Raw genomic sequence first — 6,000 nt, forward strand, 5'->3', positions numbered from 1 at the left:
GTTAAGCCAGGGTGGTCTCTTACCATATTTCCTATCTTTCCTACTTCTTGGAACCGTTTGCTCTTGTGCTCTTAATAAAGTTTATTTTAAAAACTCCCAGCTGTTCTGAACTCTTTTTTCTCTTAGACTTGCTTCCCACAGGATCTTACCTACCGCTTCTGAGTTTGCTAAAATCTGCCATCTTGAAGTCTTTATTCTGCTGTTTTCTCTCCTACCATTCCTTAGAATCATGAACTCAACCATTTAACAATCACTTTCATCCAAGATGCCTTCCACCTTCAAATTCTCAACTAGTCCCTATTTATCAGAATCAAATCCAGAATAGCCTCACCCCTTGTTGCTTTCTCCATCTTTTGTAATAAAAAGTTGTCTCCAACTCCAATGCATTCCAAGAACTTGTTGGATAATCTGTGCCCTGCTGTATTTCCCCCCCCCCAACAGATGCCTGGGTAGTTGAAGACCCACATCACCACCAAGTCCTGTGTTTTGGATGATTTTTAGTTGTTTAAAAAAAAAAGCCTCATCCACCTCTTCCTGGTTTGGTGGTCCATAGTAGACCCCTACCATGACATCCCCCTTGTATTTTACCCCCTTTATCCTCACCCAGAGCCTTTCAACAGGTCTGCCTCCCACATTTATCTCAACCTCAGCGCAAGCATAGACATCTTTGATATACAAGACATCTTCTTCCTTTTTTCCTCTGTGTCTTTCCTATACCACTATACTCATTATGTTGTAGCTATGATTATTCACTAGAATTTCTAGTTCTTCCTGTTTATTCCCCATACTTCTTGCATTCATATACAGCCACCTAAGATGGGCATTAGATTTCCCCTCTATAGTCCCTCATTTGTCCCTGCTACAATTGTCCATGTTTCCCCCCAGATCACGCCCACCCAGGAGTGATTCAAGTGCCTCGCACTTGATTAGGAGAGCCACCACCCATCCAGCAGCATGTGTTCAGGTGCCCCTTCCCCCGCTGCTTTGTAGCCACATTGCTCCTGCAGCTGCTCCTGGGACCCTCCTGTTGGCTGTGCAGAGTGTGGGGAGGGGTGCTGCTGTCAGGGTTTTCCCCTTCCCCCACTCCTGTACCCCATCTCCACAGAGCAGGGGAGAGGGGAAGCAGGACTCAGGACACAGAGCAGGAGAGCCTTCTGGGTGAGTGCCTTAAAGAGACAGCGCACGGTCTCGGAGACTTCCCCAGCAGCCAGCTCACAATCTCTGGCGCGCTCTCTCTCTCTCACACACACACACACACACACTTTTCCCTTGCCCATGTACCCCATCTCCGCAGAGCAGGGGAGGATGAGACAGGGCTCTGGACAGAGCAGGAAAGCTTTCCATGTGTGTCTTAAAGAGACAGAGCACGGCATCTCTCAGGAACTTCCCCAGCAGCCAGCATACACACTGTCCCGCTCACTCTCTCTCACACCCACAACACTATCCCCATTTCTCACTCTCTCTCTCACACACACACACACACACACACCCCAACACGTACGTGTGTGTGTGTGTGTGTTTGTGTTACTTCCTGCAATGCACATATATTCTCTAATTTTATTCTTTCAAAGTGGGTTATTTTACTGGTCTACACATTTCATAATTTTTATTTCTCTTACATTTAAATTTAATTCTTTGAGTAGTGAGTTCTAAAATGCCTAACCTGTGCTGACTGAAGTAATTATACCTATGGTAACTTTTAAAAATATATATATATATTATATCTAGGTTTTGTGTTTCTACTGGTAGCACACATCCGCACACACCTTGGTGCACACAACAAAATTTATTCCACACATGGATGGAAAAAAATTAGAGGGAACATTGGCTTTAACCCCTCTTTAAAGTCTATTTAACGGAGTTCCGGACCAGCCAAACCATGTCTGAAATGAGTTAAGCTGCAACTTAATTAGAACACAGTTCAATGGCCAGTGCTGAAGAAACCCAAATGTTTACCAGAAGCACATGCTTTCCTCGTTTTCAGACAAGAGGTCATACAGGAAATGCTCCCATCAGATGGAGCCGATGGGCTCACATCCAGCTGCTGTCCACCCTCCTTCTGTATGAACGTTGACAGAGACTAATGCTTTATACACACAGCCTTCAGCCAAAGAACTTCACAGCCATTTCCAAAGATGGCTGAAGTATCGTTTCCCTAATTTTACAGCTTGGGGAACATAGGCACAGGAACACCAAGCAACTTACCTGAGGCCACAAAGGCCATCACGAGTGCTGGAAGCAGCCCCTCCTCCAACCACTAACCCATGCCATTGCTGAATCCTACTCAGCACAGGGCAGCAGGGAGCTATCTATAACTGTTCGCCTAGAGGAGAATGCATAAATAATGTTGGCCCTTACAGTTGCAATGGAAGCTAAAATAAAAGTCAAAGCGAGAGAATGCTGGATTCATGCAGTTAGAGTGGATATTTCAGGCAAATGTTGGAAATTGATAGTAAAACCTTCTTAGAAACAGCAGTGCTCCAGTTTGACAATTACTGGGAATTTCTCTTATCACATCCTCTGATGCCTGCATGAAAACAGGCTCTTTGGATACTTTTAACGCTTCCTCTGCCCCTAAAATGAAGTCCCTTCTTCTGGCTGTGGCATCAGCATCATTTCCACTGAAACCATTTGCAAGGTGATAAGCAATCAGACTCTGTAACAGGACACAAGAAGAAACCTACAGGAAAATACATGTGTAGGCAAACCTGGTCAACTAGAAAGTCTAGCAGAGTTTCCGGGAGCTCTCAGCCATTAAAATGTTTATTTACTCAATCTACCAAGATGTGGTCTGGCTTTACAAGGCTTCTGGCTTTGTGGCTAAATCCCTGGTGCTTGAAACTGCCAACTGATGAATGTTTTAAACAGACTGGTAGTGTCAATGCTCATTGATCATGGCAGGGTCAGATTGTGCCTGGGTGCTATATAGGTACACAAGAAGAGGATGGGGCAAGATGTCCAATCAAGCCTCGATCTGACCAAGTTTGCAGGGCATGATCAGAGTCCCTGCACTTCCCCTAGTTGCTTTTCTTAGACAATGATTCTTATTATAAATATTCAGAAATAACCAACCCCATTGCACACAGGGCACTTGGATGCCTTGGTTACATTTCCCTGCCACATCTCAGACCAGACTTTCAGGTGGTGTTAATTAGCAGCTCCATTGACTTCACAAGAACTATGCCGATTTACACCAACTGAGGATAGTGGCCTAGTGATGAAAAAGCAGCTGTGCTCTGAATTCACTTTATACATCCATCTTTTATTGGTTAAAATCAAGGTAAATTATCAGTTTTACAACCCCAGTTTCTTTACCAGCAGCAATCACAGCAGAGTGTGTCAAGGAGGGGCCATCCAAGACAAGCAGTTGGCAATAGACCTTTAATGAAGAATTCACGATCCTGGCTCTCCCAGGAATTGTGCACGCATTGGTTGAAAATAAATTAAATGAATACACAAAATACCGTACTTGTTTTTAAAAATGGAGTTTACATACAGCTTTTTAAAAAATTAACCATATCGTTTGTTAAAAACAAACAAAAGACACTAACACACTCCAGGTTTATACAGACAGCTAGTAAACCTATATGCACAGTTCACATACGGTGAAGGTTTTCAAGCTTCAGCCATAAGCGTCAACAAGCACCCAAAGTACAGGAAGATACACTGCTGCGCATTCTCCCTCACACATCACAGCTTGTTCACAGTAATTGTACTCTTTCCTAGAAAGGGTTGATGCTCAGACAGATCATGCGATAACTAGGCTGGAAAAGCAGCATGGTCAAAAAAAAGGGGGCTTCACTTAACATCTGGCCTAGCTGGACTAAATACATTTAGGCTCCATCACTATGATTTATAAACATTCTAACACCTTTTAGCCCATCCACACTGAATCATCTTAGAAACCGGCTCAATTAGAATAACTTTTAAACATGGTTCCCAAATTTGTCTACACTAAGTCTTTAACAGGACTATAGGAGACAGAGTTTGGGTTATAGAATTTCCACTGGAATTATCAAGTACCATTATAATGAAGGCAAGGCCCTTAGTAACTCTGGGGGCGCCCGTGGAGATCCAAGATTGCTAAATAAAAATAGTATAAGCAAAGTGTAACTAGGGAGATGCAGGGCACCCCTGTCAACACCATAGGTCTGATTTTCCAAAAGCATCAAGCAATGCCCCATTTAGGTCGATGGGAGTTGCAGGTGCTCAACATCACTAAAATTAGGCCCCACCCTTTGCAGCTATCATCACTTCCACATTATTGCCCTGCAGAGAGAAGGCAGACTTATCTTGTGTTAATGCAAAGTACACACTCCCTCTGCAAGGCAGGAGCCTGGAGGCAACTGAGACTAACTTCCATTGTCCAGCAGACAAAGTTAACAAAGCTGCTGTATTTGAGCTGTGAGACTTACCATCAAGGCTCACACAGGGGAACATGGGATCAACCGGGCCCATGATGGATGCGCTTCTCAGCACTGAGATGACTGCAGGGGAGCTCTCCCCGAGACAGGCCTCTCTACAGTTACAGACAGAGTCATCAGAACATAATCTTTGACAAACAGAGCATAAAACTGCAGAATACATAGTAGCGAGCAAGCACTGATCCCAATGCTACAGATGGATAGCTTGAGACTGGTAGCCACATACAGGCCGGAGCCCTGGGTTAGCAAAGCCCCGGCTTTATTTGTAATATGTTTTCTCTACAAAATTTTGATTTTCAGCCATTTTGAGGCAGCCCAGAGCTCTTCCCCACTGACTAGAGCCAGTCATCTGGCTAAGGAAGATTCAATTAGCTGAAATGGCTTTCCCAACCACTCAAGTTTATCAACCAGAACAGTAAGACTGCAGTAAATGCAGAGAAAGTTCACTGAACTCCTCACCCTTTTGGTAGGGTTACCATACGTCTGAATTTCCCCGGACATGTCCGGCTTTTTGGCAATTCCCCCCGGACGGGGATTTGAGTACCAAAAAGCCGGACATGTCCGGGGAAATAGGGAGGCAGCATAAGCCAGGGTCTGCCCGGCCCCAGCACGACCCGCCGGGTCCGCAGCGCAGCCCAGCCACATTGTAGCGAGCTCAGGTGGGGGAAGGGGGAGGCGCAGCCACAGAAGGCGGCAGAGGGGCCGCTGCTGCCCCCGGAGGCCGGGCGGACCGCACGCCCCAGCCGAGCCCACAGGACCACGGGGAGGCCGGGCCCAGCCAGCGGCTCGGGCTTCCCTCACAGGCGGGGACTCCCCGGCCACTGAGGGACCCTTCCTGCAGCCCCGCGCGGCAGGAAGGAGGCTGCGGGGCAGGGAGTGCGGCGTGTGCCGGGGCTGCAGGGACCCACGCTGCCCCGGTCACCGCTGAGCATCCAAAGCCCCCGCCAGGCAGAGGCTGCCGGGGGAGCAGGGCAGGCGTGGGGGTGCAGAGGCTGCAGGGCGAGGAGGAGCAGGGCAGGCAGGGGCATAGAGGCTGCAGGGGCAGGGGGACGCAGGGGCAGGGAAGACGGGGGCCCACAGGCTGCAGGGGCAGGGGGGTGCAGGGGCTGCAGGGCGAGGAGAAGCAGGGCAGGCAGGGGGCACAGGGGCAGGACAGGCATGGGGGTGCAGAGGCTGCAGGGTGAGGAGGAGTAGGGCAGGCAGGGGCATAGAGGCTGCAGGGGCAGGGCAGGCAGGGGGTGCAGAGGCTGCAGGGCGAGGAGGAGCAGGGCAGGTAGGGGCATAGAGGCTGCAGGGGGGCGCAGGGGCAGGGCAGGCGGGGGGCGCACAGGCGGGGGGGTGCAGAGGCTGCAGGAACAGTGTGGAGCAGGGGCACAGAGGCTGCAGGAGTGGGGGGCGGGGTGCAGAGGCTGTAGGGCGAGTGGAGAGCAGGGAAGCACTTAGCAATCCCCAACCAAGATCAGAGCGGGAGGGAGGAGGGGGAATGTGGGGTGCTCAGAGGAGGCGGCAGAGTTGGGGCAGGGACTTTGGGGAAGAGGTTGGAATGGGGGTGGGGAAGGGGCGGGGCCGGGGGCAG

The sequence above is a fragment of the Trachemys scripta genome, chromosome 9 (assembly GCF_013100865.1).
Source record: "Trachemys scripta elegans isolate TJP31775 chromosome 9, CAS_Tse_1.0, whole genome shotgun sequence".
NCBI classification, from domain to species: domain Eukaryota; kingdom Metazoa; phylum Chordata; order Testudines; family Emydidae; genus Trachemys; species Trachemys scripta.